This window comes from Pinus tabuliformis, chromosome 3_2 (assembly GCF_031772625.1).
Source record: "Pinus tabuliformis cultivar Carrire ecotype Pingquan chromosome 3_2, CPIR1, whole genome shotgun sequence".
Lineage (NCBI taxonomy): Eukaryota > Viridiplantae > Streptophyta > Pinopsida > Pinales > Pinaceae > Pinus > Pinus tabuliformis.
In genome coordinates, this window is record NC_142302.1 from 260,397,205 (window position 1) to 260,420,543 (window position 23,339).

Below are 23,339 nucleotides of genomic sequence, written 5' to 3' on the forward strand. Positions count from 1 at the left end.
CATCATCCCTTTGATTGGATGATTATCTGTGCAGCAATAATGTACATTTGATGTCTTTATTTCCCTGAATATATATCGCAGCCTGGATGGATGAAACTAGATCCGGGGTCTTCAATCTCGTTCGATCTTCACTCGAAGTACAAGTCTATCCATGTGAGAGATGTTCTAGAGTCGAACATGGAAAGACATCGCCTGATTACCAGCCAATGATGTAAGCTGTTAACAGGCGCGAGAGGAATCACCGATAATGATAATGACCCTCAAGGTACTACAGTACAATTCACGTGGTGTGAATAAAGGACTTGGCGTCGAACACCACGCAAAATCTTTCGGTCGAAGGCCATTGATGTAAACCTGTCGCCGGAAGTGAGAAACTTGCCATTGAGGCATGCAAGCTTCAAAGTACTGAACGGGGTGTTCCTAGATCGACTTCTTGGATAATGAGCCGATGTCGACAAGAAGCGATCCGTCATAGGAGGGCCTTAATGAATCCCACATCAATGACACGGAACGGAGCAAATGATTTTAATGGAGGTGAAAACGATTTGATGACATAAGGTTCAGGGTGGCGGTCATGAAAGAATGGAGTGTAAATGTATTGTAGTGGGTGAGACACAGGTGAATTATCTGAATTACTTCTCTTGAACATATCGGCGACACTGACGTGATGGATTGGTAGCATTAACCCCAAATGTGGATGGTGTGATGGGACCATGGCGATGTGACCGGTGAATGAAACAACCCAACCCGACTTGGATGCGGAGTGAAAGTGTCATGTTCAAGAGCGACTTGCTACCAACAAAGTTTCTTCAAGTTTTCTTCCCATTTTTTCCCCAGTCATTGCTGACCAGTACCTCTTTATTTTTGTCAAGCTTGAGGAGGATAACATATGCTTGTTCTATAATTTTCCCTTCGGGCAAACCCATCGCTATGTTTTAACGAGCCTAGCGATAGTGAAACTCGTTCTTGTCTGCTATGGACAAGTTTGTCGCTATTAAGTTTTAACGAGTTTAACGACAAAGATAACTCGCTCCTTTTCAATTTTAGAGAGTCTGAAAAGGGACGTAAAGGAAACTCCAAAATTCATTTTTTGTCATCTAATCCCTTAAGTCTGAAAAATTATAAAACAATACAGAAGGGATGAATTTTCGATACTTTTAACGAGCCGAACAAAACAAGCACTTGATCTTTTTGTGTAATAATTCCTCAGGTCCAAAAAGATTAAAATCTAAAGGAGGGATAGCACTTCCGGTCCCTTTAATGAGCTGGAGATGCCAATGGCTCGACAATCTTTTCATATTTTACGAGTCAGTTGAAAAGAGCTTAAAGGAGACTCATCTTTTGAGGAACGAGTGATAAAATTGGGTAGCAGTTGATTCCAGGTAAGGTTTGGAATTTTCCAATCACGGTAGTGTTACAAGGATGGCTAGTGGGATCACTCTTCGCAGCTGTTCCTCAAAAAGGGGTAAACAATCAAATGAAGGTGAATGATCGGCCAATACAGAGTGGAGGTGATGATGAGAACACGACCAAAGCTTTAAAGGCTGAAGTACTACATTCATGATGGTTATTTATTGGGAAATAGTTCATTTTTTAATGAGCTTAAACGCGGGGAGAAACATTTGCTCATGACTTATGTTTATTTTTTAACGAGCTTGAACTATGTGCTAAAACTGCTCGATTAATCCAGTCGTATAATAAGAATGTCCCATTTAAAAACGGAAATTTTTATAGTTTTGCCCCACATCCTTTCTTTATGCAAGCTAGGAAACGACCAATCCTATGAGTTTAAAGGGTTAGAGGACCTACAAATTTAAAAAATAAATAGTCGCTCTTCGCTTGCACGCCAAAAGGTTTGCATGCCCCAAGTATAAAACAGAGTTTCAAGGTCACCTTTCAAATATCCAACAAAACATTTGTTTTATCAGGAAAGGTATACCTCTTTCAGGTTACCAAAGATTGTTCTATTCACAGCGCAAACAAAACACTTCTTCGGCGATGTCTATCGAAATAGACAAAGGTGAGACAATCCACTCACATAACTTTGACGAGAGAATCTTATTCCAGTCTAACCCCCTCTTCCAATCACGGACGGGAGTACAGTCCAGTCATATATCTCTCGCGGAAACCTACCCTATACTCGAAGTTTTCCTGCCGAAGCAGACCAGGGTGCATGCCCCCTGGGTTTCAGTCATGTCCCTCGAATCACTCGCGCTCATTAGGTGGACGGACTAGAGATTGATGAGACATTCCTTGTGTGAAAAGACCATTCAGGGATGGCATATGACTATTTTCTCTGTGTGATCCGGGAAATGAAGGCTGGTCTACGAGCTTGACCATTCTTCCTTCGTGCGGAAAACACATTACTCTAAAGAGTGATGAGACAATGGCTCCCATGCAATAAATATAGTCTCATCCAAGGAGTAGATTATAATCCAGGGGTCCTTGAACTACCATTACGTTCATGTGAATGGTTTTCCCTGTCAATGTTATGGGCACATTGGGAAGGATCCCTAACGGTCGACTGGTTCCTTTGTCAAAGCCTGTTAGATTTCTCATCATAGGCAAAAGCGATGGCGAACCAAGCGCCTTCCAAGCAATCGAGGAAAGGATACTCACAGAAGCCCCTTCATCTATGATGGTACCAGCCATAACCATTCTATATATTTGAGCAATAATTCGGAATGGTACACTAGCTGGTAAACGGGGTTTTCCTAGTTGATTCCAGTTGAAAGAAACAACTAGGTTGCTTGGAGGTGGGACTGAATAGACGGTCGGGTACGACTCTAAAGAACTTCCTTCCTGCGGTAAAGGAATGGATAAATTTCCCCCATGTTCATCGGAGTCTATGCTTACGAGAATAATTTGGACGGTGTCACCCTTATTCTCTTCTGTGACTGTATCATCTAAAGATGGAACCTCTGAAGGCAAGACCGGGTCAACTGCCGCCTCGACCTTTTGAATTTCGTCTAGTATGGGTTCAGATGGTTTGTCTTCAATGATAGATGCTTCGGCTGACCACCTGGGCGGGTCAGCCAGATTTTCAACTAGTGACGGACTTGGCAAGAGTTTTTTATATCCAGGAGGAAGTCGTAACGGTGAAACCGGACGATCGTCCAAAACTCTTTTAGCCTTGTCTAAGAAGGGACAATGGTGGAAGGCATGATTGCCTTCGCACAGTTTACAAGGAAATCTATATTTTCCTTTTTTTCCTGGGGCTTCACTTTCACTAGTCGACGGTGTGTTTTCAACATGATCATCAGAGGTTGACGACACTGGGTTGTGCAAACGAGGAGACCAGTCCCTTAAGATCCGAGGGATACAGGGACAATATCGATGATAGTGGTCTCCTTTGCAAATGACACATGGTGATTTAGGCCTGGTCAGTGCAGTGTGTGGATTTTCGCTAGACAATGTTTGGTTGCCCCCTTTCGCTTTTGGCTCCTTCTTCTTCTTCTCTTTCTTCTTCTTTTCCTTCTTCTTCTTAGGTACTTGACTTTTGGCTTTACCAGCCCCATCAAGCGAAGAGGAAGGAGGAGAGGAAGAATTGGAGGAAGTATAAGGTTGGTGGGTAACTCTGGAATCGTCTAGTTGCTGACTCGATTGTTCAGGAATTGCGGTGTTCTGAATGACAGGGGTTGAGAAGAGCCATACGGGCAAGCCGATTGTTAATCCCGGAAGCGACAATGTGGCCATATGGGGTGCACCAACATCTCCCCAAGAGGAGAAAGGACTAGGATTTCCTCCAAGGGGAATTCCTTGGTTGGTGGATTCCATTTTCTCAACCTAAGATCAACGTAGGAAAGGGTGATGATTATTCCATTTAAAATAAATTTTATACGCTTTGACACAACTTGTTTTTTCAATTTTAAAGAGTCGAGAAAAAACAAAAGATGACTCTAGTCGCCTTCGATTTTTAATGAGCCTGAAGTGACAAGTGCTCAGATGGATCTTTTCCGTTAAGGAGTCTGAAAAGGAACGAAAGGGACTGCTCTAGAAATCTAGGGAGAGGGATTACCAAACCAATCGCAAAACTGCAGAATACTTTTTACGGTACGGCAGTCAATCTTCCCGAATGCTGTGTTCAGTGCATTGCGATCGATAGGGCGGTAGACACGGCTTCCTATAGATAAAGGATTAAGCCTATTGTGGTCTCCCAAAATATTCTCGATGGTACGTGGGAGCACAAGTCTGTACTGGCACTTATCGTCTCAAAGTGGAGGAATCACCCAACCATCAGTGAGAACAACAGTTACCAGGCTTTACGACGTCGGAATACGTCTCTAGCCTAGACTTCTAGATGTTGTGCGTTAGGTTCCAAAGCGTTGTTAGATTCATTAAATTTATTTTATAGTTGATCTTGCTTAAGAAATTTTCCTTTCAGGTTCACCGCGAGATGTAGATGTACAATTCCTAAAATGCAATCTAAGATGATAAACAATGTTTTATCTTTTTTGTGCAATGAAAATCCTAGCTACTAAGGAAAGAGAGACAATATTCTTTCACAAAGAGCAAAGAGCACACATTAAATGCACTGTCCTAAATCAAACCAATCAAACAGTCTAAATGCAAATGCACATGCATGTATTTGTTTTCGGCTTTCTTACTATGTGAATGGTAAAAAGAAAGCTAATGCGCAAATCTGAATTACTTTTCAAGCGACAATTACTAACAAGTTTCTTTTCAAAATCAAAATGGAGACAATCACAACATTTTACTATTCGGAAATGAATACTTGCTTTCGACACTAGAAAAACTACAAATTCAGACCAAATACAATAGTAACAGGGTAATCGACTATCAATAGCAACCAAACTCTTTCCTATGACTGAAAACAACACTTGCGACACTTTCAAATCAAGGGACGACAGTACAATTACATTACTTTTTGCAAAGGAGAACTGAAAATGACTCAACAAATACACAAAAACATTTACAGTTCTTTTGTACAATGGAGGCAGAATAACAACAAGGAAAAGGGGTTTCAAATAGAGATATACTGATTACAGGCAGCAAAATTCATGAATAGAACTGAAAAGAATGAATCACAGAAACCAAAACTGAACAATGCCTAGTCTGATCAGCGCACTTGTAACATAGTGAGCTTGAAAAGCAGCGCACCTACTACACTCGGGAAGTGCGCTGAATTTCAGATTCACCGAACAGAACCTGCGCTGGGCCAGAGACGAGACTTTGCTTGGGTTCCGGGTCAAAGTTTACAGTTCAATTCATGGGTTTTGGCTGAGCAAATGGTAATCAGTAATGCAAAAATCATGGGTAGATCTAAGGAGGTACTAAGAGCAACCACGAGGGCAATTAGAGAGTTTGTGAATCAGTTGTTTAAGTCATAAACAAATCCCGGAGATTGACTGAAGCGGCATTTATCTACTTTGCATTTTCATAGCAAATGCAGTTCGAAAGCTACCTGGCTCAACTTCAGGCTCCGTCTGTAAGTTTATAAAATAAACAACAAGGAAGATAAACAAACAACCTAATTCGTCCCCAGTGGAGTTGCCATTTTGTTACAGGGAAAAGTGTTTACATAGAATTGCTTATCCCACTAAGGTGTGGTAGCTACCTTAGAAACAAAAAAAGTAAAGCTACTTTCATTTTTCCTTTATGAAATATAGATGAGAGAAGAACAAAGAAGACCAACCTTCGTCTTGCGCTAATCTCCTAGTTCGATTCCTCTCTCTCTTGATAGTCTTTCGCTACTTGCTCCCTTGTACGCCCAGCTTCACAAAGTACCTGTAGGATCACAGTAGCATAAAACTATACAAGAACATGGATCTATAATCATAAACAATCTAGGATCATATATAAATTGACCATACAAATGCATAAAACATAAATGACACAAGAGTATGGAGGAAAACTTGAATAGATTTTATTGATAACCAAGAAAGAGCCAAGGGAGTTACAACCAGTTGTTCTGACCCAGCATCATCCTCTCAGCAAGTAAGCCCTTCTTCACCTCATACAAAGCTTAGATCACCCAACACAATGATGTTGTCTCAAGAAACCAACAGCAATTCCTTACAAGATGCAAAATTCCAGCCTCTATATCTCTGGGATGAGGGATCCATATATAGATATCTGTAAGGGAGATGAGTCAGCTTGTGATTTAATTAGTGTCTTCCCTCTGATAGTTCTTGCTTCCACTTGGAGATTGATGATCTCTTACTCATCCTTGGTCGAATTCAAAGAGGCAAGTGTCACAGGAGAAGTTTCTAGAAGATTCCATGCCTCTCCACCTCGCAGAATGACACTGCCATTTGTCACTTCTCGCCCATCGCACCCCATAGAAGGGATTTTTGAAATGAAACGCACCCACAGAGTGTACTTAGGTGAGATGCAACGCACTTTTCCTGTGGAGCAGCTGAAATGATCTTGTTTTGACCAGTTTTGAGCAGTTTTTCATGGAGAACTTTTGGGAGAAGCTGTAATCAGTTGACCTTGTTCCTTTAGGGGTTAGAACAACACTTTTAGGGACTTAGGAGCCCTTGGTTTATGGACATTTCATGCTTGGGGTTGCAATGCCCAAAAATGTCTATAACAATGAGGAAGCTCAATGATCCCTGTGTCCATGACCCATTCCTAACGCTGTTTACAGATGAAGTATTGGACAACATTGGAGGGAAGGAGGCTTACTCGTTCATTGATGGATTTTCTCGATACCATCAGATCAAGATCGCACCAAAAGATAGGAGAAAAACAACTTTCACGACAGAATGGGGTTGTTTTCAATACACTGTGATTCCATTTGGACTCAAGAATGCACCTGCAATATTTTCTCGCGTGGTCATCACGACATTTAAGGAGTTTATTCATAATTTCTTGGAAGTGTACTTTGATGACTAGACAGTGTTTGGATTAGTGAAGTGCCATGTAGCAGGTTTGCGCTTGATGTTAGATATAGGTCGCATGTACCAGATTGCACTAAATCTTAAGAAGTGTTTATTCTGTGTCCCCTTTGGGATTTTGCTGGGTCACGTGGTATGCAAGCAAGGATTGATGGTGGACCCTACAAATATTGCAATAATAGTAAATTTGGAGGCCCCAAGGAGCCTTAAGCAGTTGGGTGCTACGCGGGGACATACAGGATATTACAGGAAGTTCATCAAGGCTTATGCTCAGATTACCACGCCCATGGAGAAACTGCTAAAGAAGGACACTACATTCTGTTGGGATGAAGAATGTTAGCACATTCTAGATGTATTGAAAGAGAATATGGTCATTGTGTTGATCTTGGTCTTCCCTGATTGGAAGAAGGAATTCCATGTACATGTTGATGCCTCATACATTGTGTTGGGAGGAGTGTTGACACAGGCCGGTGAAGGAGAGATGGACCACCCTATAGCCTTTGCGAGCAGGAAACTATCAAAGGTTGAGAAGAATTGCTCAACGACAGAGTGCGAAGGATTGGCCATGGTGTATGCGCTGCAAAAGTTCAAACACTATTTGTTGGGTAGACATTTCAAGATGTACATGGATCATTCTACCTTGAAATACCTGGTCAATAAGCTTGTGTTGGGGGGGAATATTTGTAGATGGCTGCTGCTATTTTAGGAGTATGACTTTGAGGTGAATGTGAAGCCAGGAAGGTTGAATGCAAGACCTGACCATTTGTTGCGGATTGAAACAGGTGAGGAACCTACTAATTTGGAAGAAGGGTTGCCAGATGCACAACTCTTCGTGGTGCGCATAACAGATAATCATTTTGCATATATCTGATCCAGGTGGATGTTGGTGGCCACCCACCTATCCCATTTGGACCCCCACAACTGTCTCTTTCAGTCTTTTTAGTTTCCTAAATTGTAGCACAGTTTACTATTTTTAGCCGTTTTTTGGGTCCTGAACTTCCGGAGCCGTTTTGAGGCCCTAAACGACGTTTTTTTGGGATTCTGGGGCAACATGGGTCCAGGGACCGATGTTGCCTCCCAAAGTGGTAGTACTCGGATAGATCTTTCTAAAGAGCTATCGTACGCGTCAAACGGAGATCGTATGCCAAAGTTACGACCCCAGGAAATTGATGTACCAATTTACCCAAACGGGGCCCACAATTTGGCGTTTCATCTTCTAGGGTTAGGTTTCGGGATGTGAAGGGTTTTCCATTGTTTCTCAACAATAAATAGGCCTTCGAGCCTCATTGTAATACAGTTTTCGGAACAGTTCAGAGGCATGTAGCCGCACATCTCTTCTCAGAGATAAGCTACCATCGCCCTAGCTGGTTTATTTCCATTTCTGGTTGTAAGCATATTTCAGTATTTTCCATTAATGAAATGAAGCATTATTTCCACTGCATCTCTGTGTTTATGGTTATTGCATCTCTGTATTTATGGTTATCTCTGTAATCTATTGCGTTCCTGTCTAAATCTGGATCAATATCATTCATTTATCAACTATGTGGATGGCTCCATAAGGTTACAAAAGCCAACAAAATAAGGAACTAGTAGTGCACGCGACAGACTTCTCAGTGATTGCAGAACATTTGTATAAGATGGGTACGAACAAGATATTGTGAAGATATGTGCCAGATTTTGAGAGGACTAGCATTCTTGCTGAAGCTATGGAGGGGCTGTGGGAGGACATTATGCAGGAAAGGTGACTGCGCAAAAGATTTTGTGCACAGGTCTATGGTGGCCCACGTTGCATAAAGATTCCAAAGTGTATTGCAGGGCATGTGATGCATGTCAAAGAACTGGTAGACCATCATGGAGGGACGAGTTGCAACTAAATCCTCAAGTATCGTTACAGCCATTCGAAAAATGGGCTATTGATTTTATTGGGCTGATTCAACCCCCAGGAAGGAAGACAGGAGCGCGCTATATGATCATCGTGACGGAATATCTCACTAGACGGGCAGAGGCGCAACCAGTTATGGATTGTACAGGTGTTACATCAGTGAATTTTTTGTTTGAGTATATCTTAACTAGATTTGGCTGCTCGAAGTTGTTGATGAGCGATTGAGGTACAAACTTTCTAAATGAGACAATCAACGCATTAAATGAGGAGTTCAAGGTATATCATCAGAAGAGCACAGTGTATCATCTTAAAGCTAATGGAATAGTTGAGGCCTTTAATAAGATTTTGAGAATGCATTGACGAATATTTACAATGTGCAATGAAATGACTGGGATGTGTGCGTACTTGCAGTGCTCTAGGCTTACAGGACTACTTTTAAAAAGCTGACCAGGAAGACACCTTTTAGATTGGTATATGGGGTAGAAGTTGTGATGCCCATGGAGTATATCATGCATACTCTATGCATTGTAGCTCTCATAGGTATGGCAGATCGTGAAGCCTTGGAGGAACGACTCACGCGACTGATGGAGCTTGAAGAGGATTGCTTCTTGGCTAGATTCCGTCAACAAGTGCAGAAGGAACGTGAAAAAGCATGGCCTGGTGGACACATCAAGCTTCGCACATTCAAGGTAAACAATCTAGTTTTGTTATATGATAGTAAGTTCACTAAGTTTCTAGGGAAATTTCAGACGCATTGGATGGGCCCATATATTATCAAAGAAATTACAGATGGAGGCACAGTTTAGCTCGCGAAGCTGAATGGAGAACCTTTTCTGAGAATAGTGAGTGGAAGCCGCTTGAAGTTATATATAGGGGATCCTACATAATGACTATATGATGGAAGGACAACCTTAGTGCTCCAAGCAGTTGTAAGGGAGTGCGGGACTATAAACTACACTTCCTGGGTTAGAGGACTATGCAGCAGAAGGGTTGCACGGGAAGTGGTGAAGTTGCAATATAGGAAGCTATGTGTAGGAGGTTGCGCTATGGAGGGAGGTGCTGTGTAGCACAACAGAGAAGTGACTGTTGTTTATGATTTGACAGTCAGACGATGACTAAGGGGAGCGGGCTTGTGGCATTTAAGGCCAAAATATTTGAAGATCTGCCACCAAAACAACATTAATGGTCAAAACTTCGGGGGAATAGTCGGATTTGAATTCAAAAACCCCTTTAAATTACGTGTGTTGGTCCAATAGAGAACACTTTGCACACTTGGAGATTTTTCTAAAATTCGATGTCTTTTTATGAGTCGAGCCTTTTGGGAAGATTTCTTTGCCCACATAGATGTGTCTGTTGAAGACTGTGAATTGTTTATGGAGAAGATGAATACCACCAACCTTGCTGAGGCTTTGAGTGTGGAAGCAACAGTATCTGATGCCCCAAGCCCTGAAATATCTAGTGCTGAAGCTATGCCTACAGTGCCCACGGCATTGAGGTCGCCAAGGCTGAAATAATCCATGGCCGAAGAGAAGCAGAAGACGTCGGTACAGATAAATGCTTACCTAAGGAGGCATGCGGAACTGTGCCTGAACTACATATTCCTAAGGACACACAACCAGAGGCGAAGGTTAGAAAGTTGGATGCTGGTGTGCGCGAGGAAAAAGCTGAGGTTAGTCAAGTTCAATTTGAAGATAATTGAGATACAATTGAAGATGCAACCATCGACTCTACCGGAGGTCCGGGAGTAACGCAGAGCCGCAATCAAGGAAGGACTGGCCACTTTGGATGCCACAGTTGCAGATTGCACATCATTATTTGAGCAGGAAATGAAATTGGTGACTACTCTACAGGAAGACTGAAACCTACAGAAACTGAATACAGAGGCCAGGGAGCCGCAGAAGTAGTACAAAGAAGGTAGTGCAAGGGGAAGCAGCTCCTCACATAGGTCAAAGCAACATAGAAGAAGAAGGCCTTGCTTAAGGCCAGGTTAGGACCTTGGTTAGACGAAGCTTACTAGGTCACAGCCAACATTCAAGAAAAGCTCACCAGCTTGCAGCAGATGAAGATGATGGCCAAAGAAGGACTAGCTATAGAGAAGCTAGTGGAAAAAGTCAAGCAGGAAGCTACGTAGAGTGTTACTGAGGTTGTTGTAATGCAGGTGGAGCTGGGGGATCTTCGCAACAAGATCACAATGTTTGCTGAGTGACTCGAGGGTGAATCACGATCTTTGTGTTGGGGACCTATTGGGATGGGGTCCCCTGGGTCAGTTTTGGGGTTAGAAACCCAAGTTTTGATGCATTTTTTTATAAAAATTTGTAAAGTCTCCACAATTTGTGGATGCAGAGCACGTATATGGTTAGGTGTAAAAAATGGTTTTGGCCCTTGTTTATGTAAATTTGAGTCGGTTTTGAGATCCACCCATGATCTGTGAACCATGGGATTGTATGAAGAAAGCTATAAGTAGGCATGTCTTAGAGAGTCTAAGGCATAATAATGGAGATAATGATGGATTTAATGGGTCAATAGAAGATAGCACAGAGAAGTGGGTCATAGAGGGGAGAAAGGCTCTGCAATTGAGTGCGCAGAGGCCTAGGTAGAGTCCACAACTGAGTGCCTGGACCCCTGCAGCTAAGTGCGCATGGTAGTTTTGAGTCTGTAACACCACATTGAAGATCAATAAAGAATATTGTTGAAGAATTCATGTGTTTATCTGTTTACTTCCCTTTATTTATGATTACGGTATATGTTGTGGATGAATGATGTATTTATGAAATATTGATCTAATGATGCGTGACCCTATGGAGCAATCATTAATAACTGTACGCATTACATGTTAAGTACTTTCATGAAGATTATGATATATTCTACTATGTTTATTAAATACTTAAATAGATGTGTGCAAGTTCAGATCTAGGGTTATTTCATAAGGTGCGAAAGTGGATGGTTTGACTATCAAGGGTCCACAAAGATCGATTGTAGACTTTTGTGAAGGTCCAGTAGTTTTTTAAAGGGAGTTGCAGTAACGAGCCCTAAGGGCTTATAGATTTGCATGAAGGCAAATCTAGGGAATTGAAAGACATCACACTGATCTCTAGATGTGGAAACTTGGTTCCAGCATCCCCCCATACTACTTCAGGTAAGACTGCAACCTACGCTATGCGGGTTGTTTCAAAAAGGATGAGTAGTGTAGGGTTTTGTTTAGCATAATTAACTCCGAACCTGGGTTAGGACCCCCTAAGCCAACATTATGCATACTGTTTATTGAATTATGCGAAAGAATACATGTTATACTATTTTTTATTATGTCTATTTTTTAAGAATCATTATGAAAGATTAATAATTAACGCGAAGTTATTCATGCAGGTGAAGTCGTAGAAATATATAAGACATAAGTAAATACATGGATGCAACAATGTCCATATCCTTTGGCTACAGAAACCTAGTTCTACAATCTCCCATAACCGCTTCAGCTGAGACTACGATGTGCTTGCAGGTCGTTGCTGAAAGGGCCAATGGTTGAGGGTTTTTTTGGTGCGAAACACACTCTAAACCTGGGTCAATGCCCCTTAAACCAGAAAATGGTTCTGTTATCGGGACTGAGATCTACTTAAGAGATATGTTTTTGCATCCATCAAAGAAAGAAATCCAGGAGTGGGTTGAACAAAAAGAAAGAGAATTTGCAGAAAAAGAGAACATAAACCCTCAATTGTGAGTTGAAGGTTGGTTGCAGAAGTATATATTCAAAGAGAAATATAAAATATTCTTTGGTTCATTCCACATTGAATTGTACGAGTGGGTATCTAAGTTGACCGAGCATAAGATTTGTTTGAAGAATGACAATCCTAAGGAGTGGAATCCTGAATTGATACGACAACTCAAGAACGTCAGTAACATTATCTCTAGGGATGTTGATTTTTGGATCTATAACATTTTGGGATGATTTATCACTGAGTTTGCGATAAACACAATCATGTCCTATAGCGAAGTCGAACGCATATTTTTCAAAGGACCACGAGGTAAGTTCTTAAGATCTTTTAATATCTAGAATAAGATGTTATTGTGTGAAAAAGGGATTATGCGAATGCAGTCAGATTAATGTTTGGAAAAAGAGGAAATAAGCATGAACCATGGTATACGCGAAGCAGAAAATGATACATAACATATCTAATTTTTATATTGAAACTGAATATAGCCCCTTGTTAGGAGGATCTAAGAGTGTAGAAGAGACAAGTAACCCTACAACACCACGACATTCCCCCACTCGTCCTGAAGGCATGCCAAAGTTAGGAGTTGAGAAGAATTAGGGAATCTTTGGGATTCTCCATCCATCCACTCCCCTTACACCCCATCCCCCTCCCCATAATTCCCCTACACCCCCACCCCCTGCTCCTCCACCTAGGCCCCCTAGAAGGAGAATGGTCAATGACATTAAGCTTCCTATTTTTAAAGGAATGGGATCATAGGATCCTGATCAGTTCTAGTTTGTAGCTGATGCAGTATGGGCAACAAGGGAGGTCACAAGTGATGATGTAAAGAAGGTGCAACTCGTCACGTCATTGTGAGAAAGAGCAATAACCTGGTATATGAAGTACTATGTGCCTAATGTGAATTCTTCGTTGGATGAAATTAAGACGGCATTGGTATCAGAATTCAAGAAGCCAAAATCAAAATCACAATGCAACATGGAGCTAAAAGAAATCAAACAGACAATGACTAAATCTGTGTGGGAGATGGATCAATGATTAAGGGTGTTGATGGGTCAAGTAAGCTTTAATATACCCCTAGAAAAACACAAAGAGTGGTCCATAGACGTGCTACTACCACATATTAGGTTACCTTTGACACAATAAAAGATCACAACTCAAGTTGAAGCATTGGAGATTTCGATGAAGCTAGAAGCTTCACCGATTAGAGATACTCATGTAGGAGTACAACAGATACAGAGTTAGCTAGCCAATTTGACCTTGGAATTGCAGGATCTCAAGAAAGGTAAAGAGACTAGATCAGAAGTATGGTGTACAAAATGCAAAGAAGAGGGTCATTATAAGGATCAATGCCCTATGTTTAGAGATTATTTGGAAAGTGGAGCGCCTAATCCAGTAAACCCAGGTCTGTGGTGCGATATTTGTAGAATGAGAGGCCAACATCACTCTAAATATTTCTACCTATTACAGAAGTATGTACAGACCCTGAAGTAGTTGTTTTTTAACTTCTGTAGATCAGTAGGCCATGATGAGAAAAATTTCCGAAGTTATGACTTAATGATGGAGCACACTGATGATACTTGTAGAATAAAATATGAGGGACAGAAAAATGAGGATCTAGGCAAACACGCTAGTCGAGGAGGATTTCAAGGATGAGGATGAGGATGTGGATAAGGAGCTAGTTAAGGACATGGCCAAATTATCTATTATAATTGTGGACAGGCAAGATACTTCGCAAGAGACTTTCAGAACCCTACGACAACCTGTAGTTACTGTAAGTCTTTTGATCATGTGATAGAAGAATTCCCCGTCCTTATTACAAAGATGTAGGAGAAAATAAAGCAACAACCTACAACAAATATCCAAATGATGACCGCAGAGCCAAGGGAGGATCAACCGCACATCGACATTGTAACAAGAAGCAGAGCTGTGACTGGAAATGATAAAGCCAATGGGAAAAAGGAAACTAAAGCTACATGGGTAAGGAAAAATATCGAAAAATCTCCTACATTTGATATCTTGAAGGAAAAGAAAGGAATTTTTTTTTTTGGGCAAGGCTCCATCATCAACATGGTACTGCTAGCTAGGTAGAAATGGTGGATGGATTTATAATGACATTCATATTTGAAGATGACTTTCCACATATAAATGCAGCTTTGAATATAGTTAAGAAGAATATTATTGACAATGAAGTTTCAGTTATCTGGCAACCTGATTAGGTTGTGTAGATATGTAATGTAATGGAATGCTATAATCTCACTGTCGAAGAGGATGACGATCCTTGTGATATTGACATCAGGGAATTAGAAGGTCATTGCGAAGTAAATGGACCTGACATAGAGATGCCTGATATAATGAATCCATTGAAGATGAGGAAGGTGAATATAGGGTTAGAGGCTGAACCAAAGTACATAAAAATAGGAAATTACTAGTACAAAGACACAGTCAGTAAGATAATAGATCTCTTGCATGAATATCAGGAGTTGTTCCCTACTACTTTTTTAGATATGAAGGGCATATTAGGAGATTTGGGAGTCACAAGGATTCCTCTGAAGCCGGATATGAAGCTTGTCAAGCAGAGACCTTATATAATGAATCCAAAATACAAGGATAAAGTGAAAGAAGAATTAGACAAAATGTTAACAGTTGGGATAATTGAACCTATGAAAGATTTTGAATGGGCAAGTCCCATGGTGGTTCAAGAAAAGAAGGAAAAATGGGAAATCAAAATTTTTGTTGACTTAAGGAAATTGAATGATGCATGCCTACATGACCCCTTCCCTACACCATTTATAGATGAAGTATTGGACAATGTAGGAGGACAGGAGGCCTATTCTTTCATAGATGGATTTTCAGGATACCATCATATCAGAATTGCACCAAAAGATAGACATAAAACAACTACGAAGCAAAAGAAGGAGTTGGTTGTTCGAGCAACTAATTTCTCGTTGATTGTTGGACACTTGTACAAAATGGGACCAGATGAGGTATTGCGAAAATATGTCACTGAAAATGAATGACTAAGTATACTGACATAAGCTCATGTAGGAGTTGCAAGTGAGCACTATGTAGGAAAAGCCACTGCATAGAAAATATTGAGAGCTATATTATGGTGGCCCACATTACATAAGGATGGAAATTTTTTTTGCCAAACATACGATGTATGTCAAAGAATAAGAAAGCCATCTAGAAGAGATGAGATGCCACTAGTGCCATAGGTAGCCTTGCAGACTTTTGACAAATGGGCGATTGACTCTGTTGGACCTATTAGTTTGCTAGGAAAGAAGACTGGTACGTGGTATATAATCACCACACCTAATTATTTGACAAGATGGATTGAGGCACAACCAGCGAAGGATTGCAACACATAAAATATTGCAAATTTCATCTTTAAATATATACTGTCTAGGTTTGGTTGCCCAAAGATATTTATGAGTTACCAAGGCACACATTTCTTGAATAAAACCATTGAAGCACTAACTGAGGAATTTCAGGTCTACCACCAGAAGAGCACTCCTTATCATCCTCAGGAAAATGGAATAGTGGAAGCTTTCAATAAGATTCTTGTGAATGCATTGACCAAGGTATGCAATGTGAACAGAGATGACTAGGATTTGATAATTCCAATGGTGTTGTGGGCATATAGAACAACATGAAAGAAATTGATAGGGCATGTTAGAGTTAGTATTTTCATATTACCATCGGTTATCAAAACTCATATTTTATATCATATTAGTGTCCCATGTTGAAATTTTTATCAATCGACCTAGGTCCTCATGCAAAAATTCTCACTGATGATAGCCCAACTTAAAACCCCATTCCCTCTCAAAAATTGATAATTGTTGGCCCACCTTCATGTGTCTTGCTGAGCATACATTGATTATAAAGGCTCATTCCATCTTATTTTGTGTTAGTCAATTCCACCTGGTGTCTAGTCATTCAAGGTCCCATTAGGTCACTAGTTTTCATTTTCCAAGGTCCAATAAACACCATTTCTCTGCATAAGGCCAACAAATTATGAGAGTGAACAAAATAATATCCCCTTTTTAGTTAAATAAGGATTTACAAGCACATAACCATGGTTGCTAAAGTTCTAATTTTGATTTTAAGTAATAATTTCATTCTAGTTTGTAATTTTATTCCAAAAACAAAGATGTAATCCTATTTTTTTATATATATTTATGTAATTTTATGTCATTATATGTAATAAGTGACTTTTCTCACGCTGTCAACTTAGCTGCAAAATGCCAAAGGACCAAAAGTCAAAGGTCAAAGTATGTCAATGTTTGTCAGAATTTTACGGGGAAAGAAACAGTCGTTTTTGGTGATGCAACTCATGCTGCACTTGCTAGAGAGATGGGAATTCGTGTGAGTTGTACAGGTACTTATTGTAAACATGATGCAGAATGGTTCAAAGAGCAAATTAAATATTTTTGTGATGAGATAATCATCACAGATGATCATGCTGAAGTAGGAGATATTATCTCTCGCGTGGAACCCTCTGCAATATTTGGTACTCAAATGGAACGTCATATTGGTAAACGTCTTGAAATTCCCTGTGGAGTTATTTCCGCCCCAGCTCATATCCAAAATTTTTCCTTGGGATATCGACCCTTCCTGGGTTACGAAGGTACTAATCAAATAGCTGATCTAGTTTATAACTCATTCGCTCTGGGTATGGAGGATCATCTTCTAGATATTTTTTGTGGTCATGATACGAAGGAAATAATGACTAAATCCTTATCCACGGATATTAGTCCAATTTGGGATCCTGAAAGTCGGAAAGAATTGGGTAAAATCCCCCGTTTTGTAAGGGACGAAGTAAAAAGAAATGCAGAAAAATTTGCACGACGAAAGGGCATTTTGAACGTTACTGTCGAGGTAATGCACGCAGCTAAAGAATATCAAGTGATCAATTTGTACAAGAAAAGTTCAAATGTAAAGATATAGTTTCCAAGAGTGAATTGAATGAAAAAAGGAAGAAAGTGGGTCCCAAGGCCCAAAACATCAACTTCATGAAGTATAAAAGCCACCAAGACATCAAAAGAAAATCGATTTTCACTCTCAAAGGTCGAGCTCACACTCCATTGGCTCAAGAAGTTGGTTTTTCAGGTTCAGAGGAGAAAAATTTCTTGGCTAGGAAGAAATCCTTGCGCTTAGAAGCCAAGCATGTGCTTAGATATTTGGGCACTTTGTTTTTTAATACTGGCATTGCGCTTTTGGGTTAGGCATTGCGCTTCTGCCTGGTGTGTTGCACTTTTTCCGAGTAAGCCTCCAAACACCAAAAACACCTATAAATCCTCTCAAATCTCAACAAGATTGGGTTTTCCTCCTCTACCAAGTAAGTAACCCTATTTTCCACTTATTTTCTCTTCTAAACAACACTTCTTCTTAGTTTTTGATTCTTAAGCAAAATTGGTCCCTAGGCAAGGGAAAAAACCCTAAATTCATTCCTATATTAAAAATTGCTTCCCACAAACCCTACAACACTTTCCTACATCACTTTTGAAACCATCCCTACCCTTACACTATCTTTCCTTAGTCCCTAAACACTTTTCCTACAAAACCCTAAGACCTAGGTTTCTAAAAATCCCTAGGCAACCTATACCATAAAACTATAAATTAATTTTCATTTCCAACTCCCTTCACATTTTGACTCCCCATCACCTCCCACAGTTCCATAACCCACCACCTCATCTCCCCAAATTTTTGTAGTCCTATCCCCATTCCCTAGACCTATTCCCACTTCCCATTCTCACCTACCTTATCACTAGGGTCTCTTGAACAAACATTATGGAGGAAGATAGAGATTATATGGAAGAAGAGGACACACAAGAAGAAGAAGATAGAGAACAAAGGAGGCCACACAAAGGAGGCAGAATCCTAAGGCTGGAGCCCACTAGCATAAATGAACTTATGGCTTCACCAATGGCAGCCTCATGTTTTCAGTATGTGGGTTGCCTTGACTTTTGCAAATTGATTGAAAGAGTTCAGCATCACCCAGTTTTGACCAGACTCTTTGCATCACACCTTAAATACAATCAAGTAACCCTAGTAGGAGTGACCTTCACTTTGTCTACTTCTATCATTGTTTCTACCACAGGGATTCCAAACATGGGTGAGAGGTGGTTTAAATCAAGCGATTTGGAGGATCAATATTATGAACCATTTATAAAACCACTGTACAAGAATGAAAGGAGAAGGGTGTTCCCTTTCACCTACCTTCTTAATAAGTATGCCCCCATGATGAAAATCATCATGAAGTACTTCTGCTGTGACGGTAGGTTCTCTAGTATCTATACCTACCATATCAGATTGCTTATGCACTTCACAAGGGTCAAATTACTCAATATCCCATACTATCGTTTCAAAAGAATAGATAAAATGGCCTCTATTGTGCAAAAAATAGATTATGACCAGTAGATGAACAACCTTTTCCATCACTCATTGATCAAGATCATTGTCCTTCATCACCTTGATCAGTTGCATATTTCATGGGACAATTTCATTGCCAATGACATTTTCACTTATCCACCAGCTCCACATGCTGAAAGTATGCCTTATTCATCTCATCCCACTGATCATCATGCTAAATCTATACCCCCTTCATCTCAGCCCACTACTTTTATTCCTCCATCTGATCAGCCACCCTCATTATCACCACCATCATCATCATTTCAAGATCATGCAGGGTCACCTAGAAGAGTTGAGGTCATCAGGCCTAAGAGGATAGATGTGAGCACATTGGAACATATTTATCAGAGAGGCCATAGGCAGGTGTTTTTCCCATAGATTGTGGGAGGGGCCTTGCCTTCTTCATCAGCAAAGTAGGTATAGGGCAAGGAGAATATGACAGAGGTAGAGATCGAGCAGCAAGAGGAGGACCTCCATGAGACAGAGAAGGATTTTGACTTAGTTGACCTAAGTGAGCATGATGATAGTGAAAGCACAAGCATTGTGATTAAATAAAATGATGCACTCATAGGGGAGCTCTAGGTCAACTTGTAAAGGGAAAAATACATCATTTCATACTATGAACAGGAAAACAAGTAGTTTGAGACCAAAAAAGAGCTCATGGAGATTCAACTCATCAAGGGAAAGAGGGAGGCTGAAAAGGCTAAGGCTTTACTTGCTGAAGAATCTGGAGGAATAGGTGCCAAGAATAAGGCCAAGGACTAGAGGCCTAAAAAGAGCATTAGAGCTAGAAAAACAGAAAGAGGTTGAACTAGCTAATCAGCTCACCCTAAATGAATAGTTTTCCAAAATGATCAATGAGATCTGGGAGAATTGACTCGAGAGTGTAAACAACCATATTGAAAAGCTCCTAGACAAAGCCAAAAAGGATAATGAAATTTAGAAGAAGATGGCAAAACATTATGCCTACAGAGAAAGGATTTCCAGGGAAAAACTCAAAGCTGCAGAGGAGAAAATTGAAACCCTAACCAAAAAAGGGAAAAAGATAAACTTGACATCCTTGTTGAGGCATCACTCATGTCTTAACACACATCATCAGCAATACTTAGGCCAAATTTTGGGAAATTTTAGATTTTTGTGCATTTTTGGCAATTTGTGCATAAGTCACACTACCAAAAGCGCAATGCCCTAGGCACTACGCTTTTCTTAGGGACCTCCAAATGAAAAATGGCCACCACCATTGGATTTAGAAGCAAAAATACAGTCAGGAAAACCACTTTTCTAAGTTGTTTTGTGTCAACTAGGCAGTCAAAAGGTCAGAAAACATCCAAAAAATCATGTTTCTACCTTGTTTTGGAGGCTGGCGCCATGCTTTTGACCAGTCTTTGGAGAATCAACTTTTAGAGGGTAAAAACTTGACCCTTTTGGAAACTAAGGGTATATAGAAACTAGATAGGATAGGCTTTCCAATGAGCTATCACGCGCTCAATTTGGACACCAGGAACCCCTCAAAAGTGGAGTTGAAGTTGGCATTGCACTTAGGATAGTGGCGCTGTGCTTTTGACACAAATTTTTTGAGTTCCTTCATTTTGTAACTTTTCTCAGTTTTGACAGTTTCGCCTTGACAAATCATGGTTTTACCAATATAATTGATGGATGTAAATGTAATAATGATGTTTTTACTATTACCTAGGGTAAATACATTAGGTGAAAACTCTTTTGGTGATGTAATGAATCAGTTTCCAAAAAGTGAGGGATGAGTCACTTTGACCACCCTACACTCTAGCTATTAGTTTAGTTTTTGGTGGAACTACTCCTCCTCTCATGGATTCAACTCCTAAGGCTGGGAGGAGTTTGTTTGAGGCCTATATCATGTACTTTTTTAGTCATTCTACAGGTTGGACTCCATTGGATATTGTATTAGTGTTTCAAACTTTGGCATGGAATATATTAGATGAGTTGCAGCTATTTTGGTGGGATTCATGTGGAATGGTATTTTGATATTGTTTCTTCTTCAGTTACATGTGTGTGAATGTTTTTTATCTTCCATGATCCATTCCACTTCTAAATATGTTTGATTTTCAAGGTGTGATAAGCATAATACATCTCCTATGCTCTGTTTTGGGAAAATCATCATAATTTGTTTAATTTCTTCAATTTAAAAAGAATTCATGATCTTCATGCTCTTTTTAGTGCCTCACTAGTTTAAACCATCTCATCACTATAATACCAAGTGTTAAAGTAACTTGCCTACCTTTCCCCATCAAATGTTTGCAATTATGATTCTCTCACGCCCTGACCTAGTTCACTTTCTCACCTAAATCACTCATCCAGTGACTACCCCAACCAAATCAAATCAAACAACCTATGCACTTTATACCTAGCCTAAAACCCTAATCCATCTAGCCCTCTTGGCTGTGATCGTTTGGAGAGAGCCCTCTCCGGCTTGGTAGGGCTAGCTACCAAGTCAAAAGATTGGTCCATGGTTACCTCAGCTAGACTCTTCCTCAGCCTTAGAGATACGGAGGAGTTATAATAGGGAAGAAACTATTTGGGTTGGTATATGGACAAGAGGAAATTATGCTTATGGAATACATTGTGCCAAGTTTGAGAGTTGCAGTTGTCACATATATAGCAGACCCTAACATTATGAAGGAAAGAATGTTGCAGATACTAGCTCTAGAAGAAGACAGGTTCGTAGCAAGGTTCCATCAACAAATACAAAAAGCAAGGGAGAAAGCCTGGCATGACAGGCATATCAAGAATAAGACATTATAGGAAGGAGATCTTGTATTATTATATGACATCAAATTTGTGAAGTTCCTAGGAAAGGTTAAAACACATTGGTTAGGACCATATATCATCGAGCACATATCTGATGGTGGTGTAGTTCAACTCGTGAAGTTGAATGGTCAGCTAATTCTGGGATGATTGAATGGTAGAAGATTGAAGATATACAAGGATGACTCTATCCCTAGAGCTTTACACTAAAAATTGAAGGGAAGGATTAGTGCCACCTGTAGTTGAAAATGGGAATGGGACTATAAACTACTCTATAGAAAGGGACTTCGTTGAAGGAATATTATTGCGCAGCGATACTCAAGAGTACGAAAAAGTCTAAAGGATCTTCAATAAAGAAAAGATTACTACACTACGAGGGAAGGTTCGTCGAAGTTGGTCGGAAATATGACTGTTGGAAGGAAAAAGCTACTATTAAAAGGAAATTGTCGTTAAGGGACATTATAAAACAACATTTATGAAGCATAGTTGGTTGTATCTAGCCCCATACCTACATTAAATGAGTGAATATTGGAGAAATCATGAGGCTAGAATTAAAATTTGTTATAAAAACTATATCCTGCACCACATTTTACACTTTGGTGTCTATAGAAGTTGAGAAACTTCATAGAAGAGAGCTATTGGATGTCTGAGATGAGGTTTGAAGAAATTGTTGGAATATTTGTAGAGAAAGGATTAGCGGGTATTTGGGAGGCACAAGGAGTGAAGGTACCCATGTCCACAAGATTCTAGAGGTCACCAAGAAAGCAGTTACCCACAGAACCAAAATCACAGAAGAAGCAGGAGAAGAGACCAGTTGAGGTATCTGGGGCAAAAATTAGAACATCCCTGAGGAAGAAAACATAGATGGAAGTTCGCAAGAAGAAAAAATAAAATAAAGGGAAAAATCTGATGAACAAAGGAAAAAATTTGATATAGTAGAAGGCACCTCAGCATATCAACAATAGTGAAGAGGAGGTCGAATTTCAATGCAAGCAGATAGAATATGAAGAGATTCTCACTGTGCTCCCACCTTACATGCAACCAAGAAAAAAAATGCCAAACTGGTTAAGGGGCCAAAGGATGGAAAGTTTGACGTGTTCACTTCGTTGCCACTAAAGGAAGTGTCGTTTGAGGGTGAATTTTTTGGGAGTTTCCCCTAGCTAAATATGGAAGACTAGTACTTTAACGATCGAAGAAAATACCCTCAATTTTAACCAAGTAGATATCTGAAGCAGGTTTGGTACCCATATAGTGGAGTCACGAGGTTGGAGCCGTTCCATTGGGTTGTAGGACTGCAGAGAAGTGGGCCTCTTCAATATGTTGAATGTGCCACACTTCGGCCGAAGCACATTTAGTATAATCTATGTGTGATAGCTCTTCGTACTGGTACATGACATATGCATTTGGATAGGGACAAGGATCTCGATCGATGACATGTTAATTAGAAAAATCACAGTGTTTCCCCATCAGGGAAAAGACCCCGTAAAAGCATTTATGAGTAAGAATAAGGATAAGGAGATGGCACAAATGATGTAGGAAAATTTTGTCTTAGTGAAGAATTCATGGGGATATGATATCAACTCCGTTGATGACTAGGGAGTGCATTTCACTACGCACATCTTGGCAGGTAAGATAATGAGGAAGTGTAGGGCCAATGAGGTGCTTGCAGTTGTAGTGTATTTGACTACGTAGTGC